We start from the raw sequence: 22023 nt of genomic DNA on the forward strand, positions 1-22023 counted from the left end.
ACTGGCTGCTGTCTCCAGCCCCACCGAAGTATCCAGAAGGCTCTTGGTGGTGGAGGTGGAGTCACCGCTGAGGATGGCATCCAGCTCCTTATAGAAGCAGCAGGTCTTTGATGCAGCACCAGAGCGATGGTTTGAGTCCCTCGCCTTTTGGTTGCCTGCCTCAGCTCCTTTATCTTGGTACTGCCCTGATGTGTGTCCCATTCTTAGCCCTTCTCCATATGCCATGAGAAATCTGACTATAGGTATCGAAGTTCCTATGGCTGGAGCAGAGGTGGGACAGCACAGCCTCCTCTCCCCACAGACCCAGCAGATCCAACAACTCAGATGTGCTCCAAGCGGGAGAGCATTTGCTGTGTGGAGCCACTATGGCCAGCTCTGCATCTAGCAAACAGGAAGTGGAATTTCAAAAATTCCTGGGCCTTTAAAGGGCGAGGGGCAGGTGTCTGTGTACTTGGGTGCAGGGCAGCGAAGTTCAAACTGCAGACCAGAGCGTTCAGGCTTGGCATTGTGGGACACCTCCTGGAGGCCGTTTATGGCAACATAACCAAGCACAGCGTCTACATTGACACTGCATCGATTTAACTTTGCCGCAGAAAGCTTTCCGCCTCTCATTGAGGTGGGTTTTGTCAGCAAAGCAGGAGAGTTTTGTTGGTGGGAGGAGCATGGCAGTGTGTACACCTCCACCGTTTTGTCAACGAAAGCTGATGTTTGCGGACAAAACTCCGTAGTGTAGACAAGGCTTAGGGAGAGGTCACTGCAAAGGGCATGAGAGGCATGAAAGGCAAAGGGCTGAGGCATTCAGTGGGGTGCGAGGTGCCGTGAGTGAGCATTGCAGGAATCCTGGGGCCACATCCTGATCTCTGTCACTCTGCAGTCACACTGATGTAACTCCATGGACTACAAGAGGGTGACTTCAACTTTGCCACACCATCAGTGAGATCAGAATCTGGCCCCATGAGCTCATTAACTCGGGGTGAGGCTGTCCCTGTCCTGAAAGACCCCTGTCAGAGAGAGAGAGAGGTCTGAAACCAGACCCCCAAAGTGCATGTCTTGGCTGCACCATGTGGCTCGTGTTACCTGACTATTCACTGGTTGTATGGGGGGCAGTATGCTGCTAAGTGCTTGGGGGGTGGGGCTAGGTCTTGTCACCCAGAGTGTTCCCTTTCTACATCCCTCTGGTCAGGGGTGTATAGCTCTGGAGGGCTGAGACTTGGCACTGAGATCTCGGAGCTGGAGGGAATTTCCTATCTTGTTCCTTCTCCAAAATGTTTAATTGAATCTCCTGGTTCCCTCTGAGAGCTTTTCCAGGACCTTTCCCTTCCTCTACTTTGGACACACACACCCCTTAAAACCAGAGCAGGAAGGAATTCTGGCTGTGTGCAGGGGCAGTCCGACCAGCCGATGACAGCCCATGCTCTGTTAGCATGTGCGGTTTTAGTCTCAGGCTGCTTTCTAGCGAGCAGAGAATATTGTAGCCCACTGAACTGATGCCACCTAGGGAGCCCTTGTAAACCAACTGCCAGCGCCAGAACACGCATGACTCCATCAGCAGCAATGTTCACATAGGCACCCACTGTGGCCTACAGTCATGCAAGTCCTGTTAGTGACCAGGCCCCTAAAGAGCTTAATGACTCTACTATACCATCCAAGCTCATGCAGTTCTCCCTTTAGCTCATGCTTTTAAATGCAAAGGTCCTGAGTTCAATCCTTCCGGCCTACCCATTGTTACCAACTTTGCCTGTTACTTTGGGGTATGCTCATTTATTCTTCTTCGAGTGCTTGCTCATATCGATTCCAATTAGGTGTGCGCGCGCCGCATGCACGTTCATCGGAAGACTTTTACCCTAGCAACACTGGAGTGGCGCCGCTATGGTGCCGAATATATACCCCTGCCGACCCATCCGCCCCTCAGTTCCTTCTTACCACCCGTGTTGGTCGTTGGAACAGTGGAGAGCGGCTTAGCTGTCCTCCACTTCCCTAGCTTTTCGCTCGTTTTTCCTGTTTATTGTGTATATAGTTCAGTATTTGGTATTTATAGTTAACTTTTATTTAGTTTAAATAGTTGAGAGGGATCGGGGCTTAGCCCTTTTCCCTCACCCGGCACCGGGCCCATGCCCGGTTCGCCGGGGTTTAAACCGTGCTCGACCTGTCATAGGCCGATGCCCACGGGAGACCCTCATAGCTCCTGTCTCAGGTGCCTGGGCGAATCCCATCTTGCGGACAAGTGCCGCATTTGCAAGGCGTTTAAACCCCGGACAAAGAAGGAGCGGGACATTGGCCTCAAGCAGCTCCTAATGGAGGCAGCTCTCACTCCTCCTGCATCGGCACCAGCCACGGCACCGGGAACGAGTGCCTCCTCCGCACCGGGGAGCACCAGCACCGCGAGGACTCCTAGCCAGCAGCCTACTCACACCCGGCACCGGTCACTCTCTCCGCGTGGCAAGAAGCGCAAGGCTCCTGCGGCACCCGCATCGGAGAAGCAGTCTGAGCACGCACCAAGGTCGGACTGCCCGGCACCCTCAACTGCCGCGGCACCGACACCTGCCGCACCGTCGATTCCGGCCTCGCAGGGGCCGTCGAGTCCGGTGCCCGTCAGCTCCCCGGCTCACGCCGTGGTTGAGCTTATTGTGCCCTCTACGCCGGAGACATTTTCAACGGTGAGGGACTTGATCGCCCTAACGGACCCAGGGCCGCCTCAGCCCCCGGCACCGCCGGTGCGGGCTCCTCAATCATTAGGCAAGCCAGCCATGATGAGGCCTCCATCGCAGGGCACCGTCGAGCGTCGCCGCTCCAGATCCAGATCCCGCAGACGGTCGAGATCCAGTCATTGATCCCGATCCCGGCACCGTTCGCAGTCCCGGTACCGATATCCATCAAGGCACCGGTCGTACTCATGGCACCGATCACGGTCCCATTCGCCAACGCGGTACTCCTGGCGCTGCTCCCAGTCCCGGCACCGATCCCAGCACCGCGCCTCCCGTAGCAGGTTGAGACGCAGGGACTCGAGACGTCGGTCGACCTCCCGGCACCGTGCTGGTAGTAGGTCCCGATCTCCGTCCCGGTACCGGTACAACTCCCGGCACCGGTCTCCGGTACTGCATGGGGCACACGGGTCGTCGATCTACAGAGACCCGCCCCATTCCAGCACAGCTCCGCCATGGCCGTCTCGACACGCATCAGTCTCGTCCCATGCAGAGTCTGCCTCCTATGGGGACTCGGACAATAACAGTAGAGTCACCCAGAGACCTCACGGCCCAGACCACGCACCGCAACAGTGGCCCTTTTGGACGCCTTGGGCATACCATCAGGCCCAAGGCGAACCTGCTGTGACGCCTCGTCCTGTTGCTGCAGAGCACCGCATGCCAGAGGCAACGATTAGCAGGCCTCCACCGGCCGGTACGGAGGATGCTTCAGCGCCTGCACCGGATGTCCAAGCTTCTCCAGCCCCCGATGTTGCCCAGGACCAGGAGCCACTTCCAGACCCACTCATTCTGGGGCTATCTTCCTCCTCTTCCCCAGACGAGGCAGTAGCGGGCACATCCACATCGGGTCCACCTCCCATTGACCTTCGGTCACATCAGGACCTCCTCCGGCGGGTGGCACAGAACATCAACTTGCCCGTAGAGGAAGTCCCGGAGGTGGAAGACCCTGTCATAGACATTTTGTCAGTGGAGGCACTGACCCGCGTGGCCCTCCCTTTTATTCATTCAATCCAGGCCAGAGCAGATACTATCTGGCAATCTCCGGCATCCATCCAACCGACTGCCAGAGGGGTTGAACGGAAATACATGGTGCCCTCCAAGGGCTACGAGTACTTGTATATACACCCCCCTCCCTCCTCGTTAGTTGTGCAATCTGTTAATGAGAGGGAGCGTCATGGCCAACAAGCCCCTGCCCCACAATCTAAGGAGGCCAGGCGCATGGACCTATTGGGCCGAAAGGTCTATTCCTCAGGGAGCCTCCAACTAAGGGTAGCGAACCAGCAGGCCCTGTTGAGCAGGTACAATTATAACACCTGGCAGTCAGTGGGTAAGTTTTCTGAGCTGCTGCTTCAGGACTCCAGACAAGAGTTCTCAGCATTGTTGGAGGAAGGCAAAAAGGTAGCACGTACCTCGCTCCAGGCCTCGCTGGACGCTGCAGATTCGGCAGCTCGTACAGTCGTCTCAGGTATAGCGATGCGGCGGATTTCGTGGCTTCAGGTGTCGGGCCTGCCACCTGAGCTCCAGTACACTATCCAGGACCTCCCATTCGATGGCCAGGGCCTATTTTCTCAAAAGACAGACCCCAGGCTGCAGAGTCTGAAGGACAACCGGGTGATCATGCGTTCACTCGGAATGCAAACCCCTCAGACCCAGAGACGGTCCTTCTGCCCCCAGCCTCAGCGCCCTTACCCCCCGCCCAGGCCGAGGCAGGACTTCGCTAGGCGTCGAGGTCGCTCTAATCACAGACGACAGTCTGGACCTCAAGGGGGCAACAATAATTCTGGTTCCGCTAAACCATCTGCGGGACCTAAACCAAACTTTTGAGGGTGCGCCCGAGAGCAGCGTACCGATGACCTCCCAGGATCCCTTTTTGTTTTGCAGCCACCTTTCTTCCTTCCTCCCTGCGTGGTCCCAACTCACCTCGGATCGTTGGGTCCTTCGCACGGTGGAGTTGGGATACCACCTGCAGTTTATTTCAACCCCGCCCTCCGACCCCCCCTCCTCGTCCCTCTTCAGGGACCCCTCTCACGAGCAACTCCTCTTACAAGAGGTACTCAAACTCTGTGCCATCGGAGCCATAGAGGAGGTACCGGAGCACTCAAGGGGCAAGGGGTTTTATTCCCGATATTTCCTTATCCCCAAGGCGAAGGGGGGCCTTTGACCTATCCTGGATCTGCGAGGACTGAACAAGTTCATGAAAAAGTTCAAGTTCCTCATGGTATCCCTGGGGACCATCATCCCTTCCCTGGATCCCGGAGATTGGTACGCCGCTCTCGACATGAAAGACGCATACTTCCACATTGCCATCTACCCTCCGCACAGATGGTATTTACGGTTTCTGGTGGGCCGCCAGCACTTTCAGTTCACAGTCCTCCCCTTTGGCCTCTCCACGGCCCCGCGGGTGTTTACAAAGTGCATGGCTGTAGTCGCGGCCTTCCTCCGCCGTCATCGAATCCATGTTTTCCCATCCCTCGACGACTGGCTGATTTGAGGGACTTCGGAGGCACAAGTCACCACGCACGTGCACATCATCACGAACCTGTTCATGCGACTAGGCCTGCTACTCAACCTAGAGAAATCCACTCTAGTGCCTACGCAAAGAATAGAGTTCATCGGGGCGATGCTAGACTCCACTCTCGCAACAGCCAGTCTGCCTTTGCCTCGATTTCAGGCAATTGTCTCCCTCATACAAACGCTCCAACACTTCTCGACAACCTCAGCTTGCACTTGCCTCCGCCTCCTCGGCCACTTGGCAGCGTGCACATTCGTAACAAAGCACGCCAGACTACGCATGAGGCCCCTTCAAACTTGGCTCGCCTCGACATACCGCCCAGGCAGGGAAGCCATGGACATGATACTTACCATCCCATCGGCCGTCCTAGCCTCCCTCAACTGGTGGAGGTCGCAGTCCCTGGTGTGTGCGGGCCTCCCGTTCCATCCACCGCAACCCTCCGTGTCCTTAACAACGGACGCATCATCCCTGGGATGAGGTGCTCATCGGGGGCGCCTTCGCCCGCAAGCCCTTTGGTCCCCTCAAGAGTTGGCGTTGCACATAAACGTCCGGGAGTTGAGAGCGGTCCGCCTGGCCTGTCAGGCATTCCAGAATCAGTTGCAGGGTCGTTGTGTCTCGGTCTTCACAGACAACACAATGGCCATGTATTATATAAACAAGCAGGGAGGAACTCGATCCTCCCCCCTTTGTCGGAGGCGATTCTACTATGGGACTTTTGCATAGCCCACTCAATAGACCTGGTGGCATGCTTTCTCCCAGGAGTCCGGAACACCTTGGCAGACCAATTGAGCAGATCCTTCCTCACTCACGAGTGGTCCATCCGTCCAGACATTCTCTATTCTGTCTTCCAAAAGTGGGGGTTTCCCCTCATAGACCTTTTCGCCTCCCGGCAGAACCGGAAGTGCCAGCAGTTCTGCTCCCTGCAGGGTCGCTCTCCAGGCTCCCTCTCGGATGCGTTCCTGATCTCGTGGAATGAACACCTCCTTTATGCCTTCCCTCCGTTTCCGCTTGTCCACAGAGTCCTCCTCAAGCTCCACAGGGACAGGGCTCGCCTAATACTAATTGCTCCAGCGTGGCCGAGGCAACATTGGTACACGCAGTTGCTCGACCTCTCAGTAGCGGATCCGATCCCCTTGCCACTCTACCCAGACCTCATATCCCAGGACTTCGGCAGGCTTCACCACCCAGACCTGCAGTCCCTCCATCTGATAGCATGGCTGCTCTCTGGTTAAGCCAATCAGAGTTGCGCTTTTTGGACGCGGTGCAGCAGGTCCTATTGGGGAGTAGAAAACCTTCCACGCCAACGACATATCTCGCCAAGTGGAAGCGCTTCTCCTGTTGGTGCGCTCAGCGGGGATTCCTTCCGAGTCAGGTGCCCATCCCCACTATCCTGGACTACTTATGGTCCCTTAAGGAGCAAAACCTGTCAGTCTCATCTATACGAGTGCATCTTGCAGCCATTTCCGCCTTCCATCTGGGCGAGGCGGGCAGTACAGTCTTCTCTCACCACATGGTTTCCAGGTTTCGTAGAGGGTTGGAACGACTGTACCCTCAAGTCAGGAGGCCGACCCCTACCTGGGACCTGAACCTCGTGTTGGCTAAGCTCATGGGTCCCCCCTTTGAGCCTTTGGCTTCCTGCTTGTTGCTGTACCTCTCCTGGAAGACGGCCTTTCTCGTCGCTATTACATCGGCTAGACGAGTTTCGGAACTTCATGCTTTCACTGCAGATCCCCCTTACACTGTCTTCCATAAGGACAAGGTACAGCTCCGACCACACCCGGCATTCCTCCCTAAAGTGGTTTCTGCGTTCCACGTCAATCAAGACGTTTTCCTCCCTGTTTTCTTCCTGAAACCGCACTCATCACGTTGGGAACAACTACACACCTTGGATGTCCGTAGGGCTCTCGCCTTTTATATTGAAAGAACCAAGCCCTTCCGGCGGTCTCCTCAGCTCTTTGTGGCCGTTGCTGACCGAATGAAGGGTATGCCGGTCTCCTCCCAGCGAATTTCTTCTTGGGTGACATCATGTATCCGGGCATGCTATGACTTGGCACATGTTCCCGCTGGACATCTCACTGCCCATTCTACTTGGGCTCAAGCCTCCTCTGCCGCCTTCCTGGCCCATGTGCCCATTCAGGAAATTTGTAGGGCGGCTACCTGGTCTTCCATCCACACCTTTGCGTCCCATTATGCATTGGTTCAGCAATCTAGAGCTGATGCTGCCTTTGGCTCAGCGGTCTTACGCTCCGCGACGTCTCACTCCGACCCCACCGCCTAGGTAAGGCTTGGGAATCACCTAATTGGAATCGATATGAGCAAGCACTCAAAGAAGAAAAGATGGTTACTCACCTTTGTAACTGTTGTTCTTCGAGATTTGTTGCTCATATCCATTCCAAACCCGCCCTCCTTCCCCTCTGTCGGAGTAGCCGGCAAGAAGGAACTGAGGGGCGGATGGGTCGGCAGGGGTATATATTCGGCGCTATAGCAGCGCCACTCCAGGGGGCACCCAGCCGACCCACCGAGTGTTGCTAGGGTAAAAGTCTTCCGACGAACGTGCACGCGGCACGCGCACACCTAACTGGAATGGATAGGAGCAACACATCTCGAAGAACAACAGTTACAAAGGTGAGTAACCATCTTTTAGGGTAACTCTTCTGGGGGAGGTTTTTGTAATTCCATCAATGTACTACTTGTGTTCTCATGTGGAGCTCTACTTCTCCCTGCTGCAAGTTCCCTCCCACTGGAGCTGTCCTGCAGGACCTAGGTTCCCCAGGGCTGGGTTTCTCCAGTCCCAGAATCAGGTGCACGCACACACTCTCTCTCTCTCTCTCTCTCTCTCTAGCAGAGCACATCTGAGCGAACTGAGTCAAGCAGCACTTCCAAGCTTTCATCCTTATATGCCCCTGGACTCAGCGGGCTGGGTCGAGCAGCACTTCCAAGCTGCCACACTCCTATGTCCCAGGTTCAGCACGTCCCTATCCCCACGTTCACGTTACCGGTCTTTTGGTAGTAACCCACTTGGTGAACAAACCCCACAGGAGTTTTGGGCGCTGCAGGGATCTTTAGCTTAGGTACGAGGAGCGTTGTTGCAGAGCAAATGGGGAAGCCAAGAACACAAAAGAGAGAGAGGGAGGGAGAGAGGGAAGCAACCAGCGTAACCATAAAAGTTATTTATTGCCAGGTAATAACCATAGGGGAGCAAACAAACAGAACAGTTACAGTATTAAATCTAGCTTAAAGCTGATTACAGAAGTCAGGTTTAGAAAACTGTCACTGATCTCACAAGTCAGGGTTAGACGGCTGTACCGAGAGTAGAAAAAACACAGAGAGCGAGAGAGCGAGCTGGGTTCTCAGCACTCTGTGACGCTTGAACTAGTCGGGGGTCCCAATTGGTGGTGGTAGCTGAGGGTCCGGAGTGCTGGAGACAGGCAGAGCCCCCGGCATGATCAGTCAGGGGAAGATGAAGTCCCAGTGGAACTGACGCAGATTTTGGATCCAGGCATCAGAACACACTTGAGCCTGGGTGGGGGTTTGTGTAGGGAAACAACAATGGTTCAAGGAAGAACACTAGATTTGTGTATGGGTAAACTGATGGTTCAAGGGAGATACCAAAGTTGTTTTGTTCAGACTAGACCATGGGAGCTGCTCATTCCTGGCTGTGGGTGATGTTCCTTCAAGGGAGCTCACAATGCAATTAGGCAGCTTTACTATTTTGGATACCAATCAAGGATTTATTACTAGAATTGGTCTGATAACTGCTAAGCTGGGGGGGTGCAGGCGTAGGTTCATTAACGTCCGGGGCAGAGATCCCCCACCACGCACTGCTTCCCTGGTCCCCGAGTTCCGTGCGGTTCTTGCCTTGGAATCTCTGTTCTCCATTCTGTCTGCTAATGGGGATGCCTCCCTGTCCCATCTTCGATGCAAATGAGACTAGGGGAGTTGCCTTAATCCTGTCACCCTTGTCTGGAGGGCTTCAGGTGTGTCTCCCACGGCCTTTTCATTGCTTTTTGTAAGTCTTTCTTCTGATTAGTTTTGGTTCAAGCAGAGGCTGGGGAGTGGGGATCCTTCATGAGTCAGAGAGGCTGGATACTGCGCCCTGGTTCCCCCAAGAACACAGAGCTGCTAGGTGACAGGTCCCCCTGTTGATGGGAGTGCTTGTGCTGAACGAGTATCCCCATCACATCCTTACTTTGTGGTACCGGGTCTGATCTTCAATCCATTGCAGTCGCCGCATCAGTCGCTGGATCCAGCAAACCAGTAGAACCAGACCAATTGCTAGTATAATTTGGAAACTGATGATCACCACAATGGGGTGAAGCATGATATTCAAAAGACCTGTTGCACTGGGGCTCCATCCAAGCAAAGTCTCCCACCAGGAGTGGTGGCCTGTGTTTTTAACTGTAGCTGCCAGCCTAGAGATCTCCTGGTTGTGGTGCTGAATCTTGCGTTTGCCAGTCTCCCTCAAAGTTAGGAGCCTCTGTAGCTCAGCTTGTAGGGAGGGATGAGTTAATAGTCACTTAATGGCAGTGAGACCCATTCCCAGTGAAATGGGGGAAACCTCCTTGTAGAAGCAGCAAAGAGTCCTGTGGCACCTTATAGACTAACAAACGTTTTGGAGCATGAGCTTTCGTGGGTGATCCGACGAAGTGGGTATTCACCCACGAAAGCTCATGCTCCAATACGTCTGTTAGTCTATAAGGTGCCACAGGACTCTTTGCTGCTTTTACAGATCCAGACTAACACGGCTCCCCCTCTGATACTTGACTCCTTGTAGAGCTCAGGATAGGCATTTAGATGTTGTACAGTCTGTGTAGGCCCAGTAAACTTAATATCACAACTAACAATGGTGGTTACGTTACAGAAACAGCGATTAACGTAAGGCACCATGGGTTGAATCCAGTGTCCATTAATCAATACAATATTACATCTCATTCTTACACACACACACACACATACACATGCTTTACCAACATAGACAATAACAGATGCCTCTTCCTGGATAACATCAAAAGAACAGTGAGACTTGTTCCCAGGTTGTGGGAAGAAGCATTGATCGTGTTCCTCCAATGCTTGGTCTTCACAGATACAGCCCAAAGCTTCTTTCCTCCTCCACCCCTTTACATTTATTGTGTTCCACACATTATCTTTCTGCCGGGCCCAAGAGTTAGGATCTCTGAAGTACATTGCTGAGTGGGACTGCTGGGTGGATCACTCTTTCTTTGCCTGCCACGGTTCTTGGGAATAGCTGCAAGCTTTGCTGGTGGTGACTGTACGAAGTGTTAGCTGGTCTCCACCAGGGCCGGAGGAATCATTCTTTCTCCATTACATGGGGCTGAACCAAGATGATTGCCTCCATGAGAATTTGTCTTACTGTGACTTGCCGAATCAGTCCAGTGGCTACGCTCTGGGTGAGAGTCTGGGCTTGCTCACACGCTGAGGTCAATGAGACATTATCCTGGAGGAACCATACACCAGACAGCATTAACTCTTCATCTTTTTCTATGAGTCTTTCCCACCCAGGAAATATCTTACTTATTAACTGCTGTTCCTCACTTAACTGTTTCAAAGATGCTGTTAATGGGGTTCCCATCTTTCCTATATTTTCAGTGGCATATGATAGTTTATTAGCCAGAACTTCTATGTTTGCGGCATCAACTAAAGAGATTTCTGTTCCTACAGGTGCAATCCAATCACTTAATTCCCTTGTTACTCTATTTACATAGCTGGCCCCTTGCCACATTCTTACCCATTCATCCCAACCCTTATGGCTAGTTCCAATCAAGGGGCTATGTGAGAGATATTCATGCCTTCTAAGTGGATTTGAACCTCCTTCCGAGAAATCTGAGGTTGAAGAACCAAATGTTCTTGTTGATCCAATTTCAACACATGGCGTCCTGAAATTGCAGCTTGTAAACGTCGGAGGGGAGCGAGATTTACGATCAGAGGGTCAAAATTTAAAACTGTTTTTTGTTGTTGGCCCAATTCCATTCTGTACAATCCGGGCTTATGGAATCTCTCCAAAATGGCAATGTGCCCATAGAATTTAAACCAACTTGTTGGCATGAGCTTGTCACAATGTGCCCTTTAATGGAACTACCCAGTCTGGGGGACCTGGCTGAATCAAGTCATGTCCAGCTAAAGTCCAGTTCAGCGGTTCCCAGTTCACGAGGAACCGCATGATATTCTTGCCGGCTGGTGTGATCAGAGACAGCTGCAGTTCATCTCCGGGTAATGGAGGTGTCTGGGTTCCGACGACAATGATGACACGTAGCGCCATGGTTGTTCTCCAAACAGTGGAGGAAACCAGGGCTACCTTGCACCTTCTACCACCCAGGAGGCTGTTACTGGGTGTGTTTGGTGGTGGATATCCCGTTCGAGACCACAACGGCTTACAGAAGAATGGGACGGAGTCTGGGGTAGTCTTAGTTTCATAACAAAACTTGAATGACTCCCCGGTGGCACTCCCCGGTCCCTCCTGTCCTCACGTTCACTGGCATCTTTCCTGTAATTTGATACCACGTCCTTCCACTCATTCAGATGAGCTCTTTCATTGCGGGTCACTTCCATGATTTCCGAGAACATTTGGTCTTGTGTCTTTTTTTTCCGCCGCCTTATCTGAGATAGCCTTCGGGATGGAGTAGGGAGGCTTGAAAAATTTGCAGCTGCATGAAGGAGGGAAAAAAGGGAGAGAAATATTTAAAAAGATACATTTTATAGAACAATGCTTACACTCTTTCACGGTGAACCACACTATTCACCTTACATAGCACATCTGATTTCACTACAAGGTCACATTTAACATCTTAATATTGAGTGCCTGTGGCTCTGGTGTTAGAGATCTCACAGACGCAGGTCTGGGCAGCAGAATTCGGCTTGCATGCGGTCATGGTAAGCCATTGTCTTTCGGTTTCTGCAGCCTTCATATATCCAGCGCCCACCTTTACCAAATAGCAAGCAAAGCCCGTTCAGTGCTGCTTCTTTCCTGTTAACATGCAGCAGCAGAAACCACCCCCGCATCCAATTCTCTGGGATGATCGCTTTACCCCTCCCCCCACCGTGTGGCTGGTGTCATGGAAGATCACTGCTAAACACCCCCCTCTCCACCCCACCGCGTGGCTGGTAGCAGGGAAGATCCCTGCTAGCCAAACGCGAAAAAGCTCAGTGCCAATCGCCCCCCCTCCCCCTGCTTGGCTACCTGCAAGGAAAGAATTCTTTTAAGCAACAGGCAAACAGCCCAGTAGGAATGCCCATCTCTGTCCCCTTAATTAAATTCCTGAATTTCAACCAGGTTACCATGAACGATATCACTCTCCTGAGGATAACACAGCGAGATAAAGAACGGATGTTGCTTGAAAGCCAGCAATCACCGGGACCATACGCAGCTAGGCTTTGTTGTGCAATGATACCAGATTACTTGCTACATGCATGGCGTGGTCAAGTGTCCTACCATGGAGGACGGAATAAAGCAGCGCTGCCCAGAAACCTTCTACAAAGGTTTTTGGAGTACCTCCAGGAGAGCTTCATGGAGATGTCCCTGGAGGATTTCCGCTCCATCCCCAGACATGTTAACAGACTTTTCCAGTAACTGTACTGGCCGAGAATGCATCCCAAGTCCTCAGGGCAAATTAATCATTAAAAAATGCTTGCTTTTAAACCATGTCTTATATTTACAAGGTACACTCACCAGAGGTCCCTTCCATGGCTTCATTGTCTGGGATAGTTGCTTGGGATGGCTGGGAGGGTAATTCCGTCAAGGTGAGAAAAAGCTCCTGGCTGTTGGGGAGAACGGAGTGCTGTGTGCTCTCTGCAAGCTCGTCCTCCTCTTCCTCCTCATCTTCCCCGTCCGCAGAATCCTCAGGCACGGCTGCGATTACCACCCCCACCTCGGAATCCACGGACAGGGGTGGGGTAGTGGTGGCGGACCCCCCGAGAATTGCATGCAGCTCAGCGTAGAAGCGGCATGTTTGCGGCCCTGCCCCGGACCTTCCGTTTGCTTCTTTGGTTTTCTGGTAGGCTTGTCTGAGCTCTTTAACTTTCACACGGCACAGTACTGAGTCCCTGGTGTGGCCTCTCCGCATCATGGCCTTGGAAATTTTTTCAAATGTTTTTTCATTTCGTCTTTTGGAACAGAGTTCTGTTAGTACGGAATCCTCTCCCCATACAGCGATCAGATCCAGTACCTCCTGTGCAGTCCATGCTGGAGCTCTTTTTCGATTCTCAGGAGACTGCATTGTTACCTGTGCTGATGAGCTGTGCGTGGTCACCTGTGCTGATGAGCTCTCCACGCTGGCCAAACAGGAAATGAAATTCAAAAGTTCGCGGGGCTTTTCCTGTCTACCTGGCCAGTGCATCTGAGTTCAGATTGCTGTCCAGAGCGGTCACAGTGGTGCACTGTGGGATACCACCCGGAGGCCAATACCATCGATTTGTGGCCACACTAACCCTAATCTGATATGGTAATACCGATTTCAGCGCTACTCCTCTCGTCGATATAAAGGGCCTCGTTGTGTGGACGGGTGCAGCGTTAAATCGGTTTAACGCTGCTAAATTTGGTATAAACGCATAGTGTAGACCAGGCCTATGTGTTTAATCTCCCTTGTGGAAACAGGGGCAACATTATGCACATGTGGCCAATCGGGGTTGAATGCGTTTTTGGGGCCAGCATCAGGGGGTATCTCTATTTTCCCAGGGTGCTCCAAATCGCAATCCTCTCTCAACCTTACAGCTGCTGCCACCCCCTTATGGGCTCTAAGCTGGACACGCAATTTACTAATCTCTGCCTCACACTTCTGATGGCCTGCTGCTGCCTTGGCTGCCTTAGTCTCATCTGCCAGGAAGCGAGTTGCTGCTCTTGCATCTTCTAACAATATCTGTGTGTGTGTTAACTCTTTCCTGTACAGTTCTGCAGTCCCGCTTGCCTTGTCTCTCTCCTCGTGCATATTTCTAAGTACAGTCGCCATTTTAAACTTTTCTGCTATAAATTCCCACCCATCTGTCTCACATTTGTTCAAACGCTGTTGTAACTGCTTTTTCTCCAGCTCCACTTCCCGCCTCCCCTTTATCATTTCAGGCATGTCCAGACATGCATAAAATAACACCCATGCAGCAGCTGCATCCTTTGCACTACCCCATGGCTTTCAGGTTGTGCAACAGTGTTCAAAGCTCAGACTGGCTTCAGTCAGGGGGTTCTCACTGTTAAAGCACCTCCTTTCCCAGGGGCACTTCCCCTTCTTCATTACCCGTCTCGCTAACCTGTTGGTTTTCTCCTGTCTCAAGCGAGCAGCCAAGGGTTTTTTTCAGCCATCTCTAATTCCCTTATCTCACTAATGATCCCTACCAAAAGCCCTTTCACACACTCACAGTACTGCTCTAAAATCGTACAACTCTTTACTCCTTATTGCATGGTCCTATAGTGACTGTAAGCACAATTCTTAACTTGAAAGTCACAGGACATTGCCGAATAGCCTACGAGAGGGACCTCATTAAAGGAGCTTGTCTGAAAAAGTAAGAGACAGTTTATGCAGGTCTGTGCCTCAGCTTCCCCACTCCTCAGCAACTACTCAACAATTATCACCGTTACTTTGGGGTACGCTCATATATTAGGGTTACTCTTCGGGGGGGGCTATCTTCTATCAATGTTCTGCTTGTGTCACTTGTGTTCTCATGTGGAGCTCTACTTCTCCCTGCTGCAAGTTCCCTCCCACTGGAGCTGTCCTGCAGGACCTAGGTTCCCCCGGCTGAGTTCCTCCAGCCCAGAATCACATGAACACACACATTAACAGAGCACATCTGAGCAGGCCAGATCAATCGGCACTCCCAAGCTTTCATCCTTATATGCCCCTGGACTCGGCGGACCGGGTCGAGCAGCACTTCCAAGCTGCCACCCTCCTATGTCCCAGGTTCAGCACGTCCCTATCCCCACGTTCACGTTACAGGTGTTTTGGTAGTAACCCACTTGGTGAACAAACCCCACAGGAGTTTTGGGCGCTGCAGGGATCTTTAGCTTAGGTACGAGGAGCGTTGCTGCAGAGCAAATGGGGAAGCCAAGAACACAAAAGAGAGAGAGGGAGGGAGAGAGGGAAGCAACCAGCGTAACCATAAAAGTTATTTATTGCCAGGTAATAACCATAGGGGAGCAAACAAACAGAACAGTTACAGTATTAAATCTAGCTTAAAGCTGATTACAAAAGTCAGGTTTAGAAAACTGTCACTGATCCCACAAGTCAGGGTTAGACGGCTGTACCGAGAGTAGAAAAAAAACAGAGAGCGAGAGAGCGAGCTGGGTTCTCAGCACTCTGTGACGCTTGAACTAGTCGGGGGTCCCAAATGGTGGTGGTAGCTGAGCAGGGGCGGCTCCAGGCCCCAGCACACCAAGTGCGTGCTTGGGGCGGCATGCTGCGGGGGGCGCTCTGCCGGTCGCCGGGAGGGTGGCAGGCAGGGCTTCGGTGGAGCCGCGGGACCAGTGGACCCTCCGCAGGCACGCCTGCGGGAGGTCCACCGGAGCCACGGGACCAGCGACCGGCAGAGCGCTCCCCGCGGCATGCTGCCCTGCTTGGGGCAGCGAAATGTCTAGAGCTGCCCCTGTAGCTGAGGGTCCGGAGTGCTGGAGACAGGCAGAGCCCCCGGCATGATCAGTCAGGGGAAGATGAAGTCCCAGTGGAACTGACGCAGATTTTGGATCCAGGCATCAGAACACACTTGAGCCTGGGTAGGGGGTTTTGTAGAGAAACAACAATGGTTCAAGGGAGAACACTAGATTTGTGTATGGGTAAACAAGGGAGATACCAAAGTTGTTTTGCTCAAGCTAGTCCATGGGAGCTGCTCATTCCTGGCTGTGGGTGATGTTCCTTCAAGGGAGCTCACAATGCAATTAGGCAGCTTCACTATTTTGGATACCAATCAAGGATTTATTACTAGAATTGGTCTGATAACTGCTGAGCTGGGGGTGTGCAGGCGGGTTCATTAACGTCTGCAGCAGAGATCCCCCACCATGCACTGCTTCCCTGCTTTTCTGGTCCCCGAGTTCCCTGTGGTTCTTTCCTTGAAATCTCTGTTCTCCATTCTGTATGCTAATGGAGATGCCTTCCTGACCCATCTTCATAAGAACATAAGAATGGCCCTAATGGATCAGACCAAGTGTCCATCTAGCCCAGTATTCTGTCTTCCAACAGTGTCAGGTGTCCCAGAGGGAATGAACAGAACAGGTAACCATCAAATGATCCATCCCCTGTCGCTTATTCCCAGCTTCTGGCAAACAAAGGCTGGGGATACCATCCCTGCCCATCCTGGCTAATAGCCATTGATGGACCTATCCTCCATGAACTTATCTAGTTCTTTTTTTAACCCTTTTATGGTCTTGGCCTTCACAACATCCTCTGGCAAGGAGTTCCACAGGTTGATGCATTCGATGCAAATGAGGCTAGGGGAGTTGCCTTAATCCTTGTCCGGAATGGTTTAGGTGTGTCTCCCACTGCCTTTTCGTTGCTTTTCCAAATCTTTCTTCTGATCGGTTTGCCTGGGGGCGGGGGGCGGGTTCCTTCGTGAGTCAGACAGGCTGGATACTGCCCCCTGATTCCCCAAGAACACAGAGCTGACAGGTAACAGCATCTAGAGGGTCATCGTGCTGCTCTAGGAATCTGCATGCCTGAGAAGAGCAGTGATCCATCTAATCCAGTGATCATTGTCAGGTGCCTTAAAAAAGGCCTGATCCCAATCAGCACTCAAGGGCAAAAGGTCTCAGAGCCAGTTCCCAAGCTCCTGAGCCTCCCAGTCTGCCTAGTGTCCCTTAGCTGTTTCTTTGCAAACATGTACATTTCTTGCTCACACCGGTTTTCCTGCCAAAGAATGGCCGCTTAACTAGGTGATGGGCCATTTGATTATTCTGCCACTTGGCTGAGGTGCTGACTAGCCTTTTGTCTCTGAGGAACTGGTTTGTGTCTTGTCACAGGGGTTCTGCATGTCCATTAAGGGGAGGGGCGCCCCCCTGCTAGCCCAGTGCAGGGTTGATACGCCCTGTCACACAGCTGTGACTCTCAGCTGGGTCAGACAAACAGAGTCAGGGACTCCGGCCCTCTGGACAGAGCAGAGCAAACAAACAGTCCAGCTTTTCGACAAACCTGAGTTTCAGCCCCTAGGACAGGGTGGAGCAAATGAACAGGCTGTAGCCTCTTGGCTGGGGCACACACTAGCAACCAGCAGATTCAGTCCCCTGCTTGGGGGAACAAACAAACAGTCTATAGCCCCTGAGCCTCGTGGCTGGGGCAACCAATCACAAATAGGGCTCTGGACCCCTGCGGGGGACAGAACAAACAAACAGTGGCCAGGGTCTCCGGCATTACTGGGATGGAGGGTGGGGGAACCCGGGCCCACCCTACTCTACCAGGTTCCGACCCAGGGCCCTGTGAAGCTGGTAACCCCCCAGTTCAGGATTCAAGTATCGGCATCCAGTGCATTCGCTGGGTCACTGCCTACCCTTAAGTCCAATGCGGGCCTGTCTTCCACTAGCGGCAGTTTGGTGTCCCTGTCAGTTTGCTGTCAGTGTCTACTGCCAGTGTGCTCTCCACAGTGTAGTCCAGGATACCCAGCTGTCTGGGGGGTTGACTGATCTTTGGTAGGAGCCAGCAGCACACGTCCATCCTCCCCTCAGCCAGCCCCACATGAGCTGGCCAGCTTCCTTTTATCTGCTCTCTCCACCTGGAGCATAGGTGAGAGGGAGTGGCCTCTTGTGCCCAAAGTGACTGGTTAACCCCCATGTGGTTGCCTGTCACATGCCTGCTTTTCTAAACTTGGAGCATGTCTCAGTAAGGTCATACAGTAGAATCTTATAACTTTACATACAATGTTGCCACACATATTTTACCAGGACAATAATGTCCAGCAGAGTATGAATTTTCAAGTGATACCTCACAAAGCATATGTGATAAATGACAGGAGGGATAGCTCCCTTTTGTGGACACCCAGCCAGCCAGTTGGCTATGGAATCCCTCTTGGTGGTTACCTGTAAAGCAGTGTTTCCCAAACTTGGGACACCGCTTGTTTAGGGAAAGCCCCTGGCGGGCTGGGCCGGTTTGTTTACCTGCCACGTCCGCAGGTTCGGCCAATCGCGGCTCCCACTGGCCACGGTTCGCTGCTCCAGGCCAATGGGAGCTGCTGGAAGCAGTGGCCAGTATGTCCCTTGGCCCACGCCGCTTCCAGCAGCTCCCATTGGCCTGGAGCAGCGAACTGCGGCCAGTGGGAGCCGCGATCAGCTGAACCTGCGGACGCAGCAGGTAAACAAACCGGCCCAGCCCGCCAGGGGCTTTCCCTAAACAAGTGGTGTCCCAAGTTTGGGAAACATTGCTGTAAAGGGTTAACAAGCCCACAGGTAAAAGGACAGGAGTGGGCACCTGACCAAAAGAGCCAATGGGAAGGCTAGAACTTTTTAAAATTGGGAAAAAACTTTCCCTTTGTGTCTATTGTTGTTTTCCGGAGAGCGGAGACACAGAGCAGCAATGCTGTAAGCAGCTTTAAAACCAGGTATGAAAAAGCATCAATTCATATCTCGAACCTACTTATCTGAAACCCCAGATGTGTAAGTAGAGGAGGAATGTCTAGAAAGATGTGATTAGGTTTATTTCTTTTATTTTGTAAGGCTTGTGGACTAACCCCAGATGCTCTGTGCTAACCCCAGATGCTTTTGTTTTGCTTGTAACCTTTAAGCTGAACCTCAAGAGAGATATCTTGATGCTTAATTGTTTCTTTTAAGATCTAGCAAAAAGCCTAAGTTCCAGATGTATTTTCTTTCTTTTTGGGTTTAATAAAATTTACCTTTTTCCAGAACAGGATTGGGTTTTTGTGTCCCTAAGAGGTTTGTGCACATGTTGTTTAATTAGCTGGTGGCAACAGCTGATTTCCTTAATTTTTTTCTCAGCTCTTCCCCAGGGGGTGGTGAAAGGGCCTGAGGGTACCCCACAGGAAGGGATTCCCAAGTGCGCCTTCCTGGGTTCTCAAAAGGGGTGGGGGTGAGGGGTTGCACTTGGGTGGTGGGAGCATCTACTCATCCAAGGTCAGAGAGAAGCTGTAACTTTGGGAGTTTAATACCAGCCTGAAGTGACCAGTATTAATTTTTAGAATCCTTGCACCCTGCCCCGTCTTCTGCACTCAAAGTGCCAGAGTGGGGAATCAGGCTTGACAGCATACTTTGTACCAAATTTATCATAGTCCTGTAGAAAGGGAGAACCTAGGGATACAGACTATCACACCACGTGCCGTCAGCCTTATCCTGAGTAACGCGACTCACATCTGTGCTGTGCGGTTCTCTCTCTCCCAGGGGGAGGACTGTGTGTGCAGAGCCATGCCTTGTTTTGGCAGAGCTGGATTTTGGGTTCAAATGCTCCCCCAGCTTGGTGTGTGTGAGAGAGGAGGCCAGTGAGATACTGGCACTAGGCACTTGGAGCAGGAGGCAGGGAATGGGCCTTAGCTCCTGCAGAGGTTCGTTCCACAGTCTGGGACTGTTTGCCCACTTACTGGTGGCCTCAGCAACAAGGCCAAGAACTGAGCATGCCTCAGAACCTGAACTGCCTTATCGCAGGTTCATGCATACGGCAGTGTCAGTGCAGGGGAAGGTGGCAGGGAGGGGGCTAGCCATGCTCTCGTACCACTTTAGACTGCAAGCGCTTTGGGGCAGGGACAGTCTCTGGCCTGGCCTATATTTAAAATTTAGGTTGACACAGCTACAGCTGAGTGCCTGCCAACCCGAGTGCCATAGCACTGCTGCCCTAAGGCCCAGCATAGACGCAGCTAGGTTGATGGAAGAATGCTTCCATTGACCTCATGGCTGTCACTCAGGGAGCTGGTGTTCCTGCTCCCCTTCTGTCGCTATAGAATCACAGAATCTCAGGGTTAGAAGGGACCTCAGGAGGTATCTAGTCCAACCCCTTGCTCAAAGCAGAACCAACCCCAACTAAATCATCCCAGCCAGGGCTTTGTCAAGCCTGACCTTAAAAACCTCTAAGGAAGGAGATTCCACCACCTCCCTAGGTAACCCATTCCAGTGCTTCACCACCCTCCTAGCGAAAAAGGTTTTCCTAATATCCAAACTAGACCTCCCCCACTGCAACTTGAGACCATTACTCCTTGTTCTGTCATCTGCCACCACTGAGAACAGCCAAGCTCCATCCTCTTTGGAACCCCCGTCAGGTAGTTGAAGGCAGCTATCAAATCCCCCTTCACTCTTCTCTTCTGCAGATTAAATAAGCCCAGTTCTCTCAGCCTCTCCTCATAACTCATTTGTCCCAGCCCCCTAATCCTTTTCATTGCCCTCCGCAGGACTCTCTCCAATTTGTCCACATCCTTTCTGTAGTGAGGGGCCCAAAACTGGCCACAATACTCCAGATGTGGCCTCACCAGTGCCAAATAGAGGGGAATAATCACTTCCCTCGATCTGCTGCCAATGCTCCTACTGATGCAGCCCAATATGCTGTTGGCCCTCTTGGCAACAAGGGCACACTGCTGACTCATATCCAGCTTCTCGTCCTCTGTAATCCCCAGGTCCTTTTCTGCAGAACTGCCGCTTAGCCAGTTGGTCCCCAGTCTGTAACAGTGAATGGGATTCTTCTGTCCTAAGTGCAGGACTCTGCACTTGTCCTTGTTGAATCTCATCAGATTTCTTTTGGCCAAATCCTCCAATTTGTCTAGATCACTCTGGACCCTATCCCTGCCTCCAGCATATCGACCTCTCCCCTCAGTTTAGTGTCATCTGCAAACTTGCTGAGGGTGCAGTCCATCCCATCAACCAGCTCATTAATGAAGATGTTGAACAAAACCGGCCCCAGGATCGACCCTTGGGGCACTCCGCTTGAAACCGGCTGCCAACTAGACATGGAGCCGTTGATCACTACCCGTTGAGCCCAACAATCTAGCCAACTTTCTATCCACCTTATAGTCCACTTATCCAATCCAGACTTTTTTAACTTGCTGGCAAGAATACCGTGGAAGACCATATCAAAAGCTTTGCTAAAGTCAAGATATATCACGTCCACTGCTTTCCCCATATCCACAGAGCCAGTTATCTCATCATAGCAAGCAATCAGGTTAGTCAGGCATTACTTGCCCTTGGTGAATCCATGTTGACTATTCCTGATCACCTTCCTCTCTTCCAAGTGCTTCAAAATGGATTCCTTGTGGACCTGCTCCATGATTTTCCAGGGACTGAGGTGAGGCTGACTGGTCTGTAGTTCCCTGGATTCTCCTTCCTCCCTTTTGTAAAGATGGGCGCTACATTAGCCTTTTTCCAGTCATCCGGGACCTCCCCGATTGCCTGTAGGATGTGTCTGCACTGCGGAGTTGTGCTGGCACAGGTACAGCCCTGGAGCTCTGCTGCTCTAGTCCCTGTACTGGAGGCCTGGCCCTTCACCACGTCTTTGTACAGCACCTATCACAACTGGTCTCTGATCTTGGTTGGGGCCTCGAATGGGTGAAGGGGCCAGGAGTGGGAAAAGGCCCAGTGATTTCTGCTGCTGTGTGAAACACTCCCAAGGTGCCAGCATTTAACTGGGAATACCAGCCAGAGGAAACTTGCATGGTTGGTGGTGGGAGCGTTTTCACGCTCAGGCTGGGGAGTAGGGAAGCCTGGACCTGATTCAGAGGCAGGGCAGCTCCTTGGAGGGGGAGGCACTGGCATGACAGTCAGAATAGGGAGCCCTGGAGAACCAGCCAAGTTCTTGTGGGATGTGGCATTTGCTCCGAGACGACAGGGCTGGTGCATCCAAAGGGGAGCTGGTTTAAGCAGCTGGGCCCAGCCTGGGATCTCTGTGCTTCTCTGTGACTTGC

General features: G+C 52.3%; 1 protein-coding gene across 7 annotated transcripts in view; it reads left to right on the top strand.

Annotated features, from left to right (window-relative positions):
* The window catches only part of EMID1 (EMI domain containing 1), a 127783-nt gene that overhangs the window by 36267 nt on the left and 69493 nt on the right, over positions 1 to 22023 (top strand). The window lies entirely within an intron of this gene.

The sequence above is a fragment of the Mauremys mutica genome, chromosome 16 (genome assembly GCF_020497125.1).
Source record: "Mauremys mutica isolate MM-2020 ecotype Southern chromosome 16, ASM2049712v1, whole genome shotgun sequence".
NCBI lineage: Eukaryota > Metazoa > Chordata > Testudines > Geoemydidae > Mauremys > Mauremys mutica.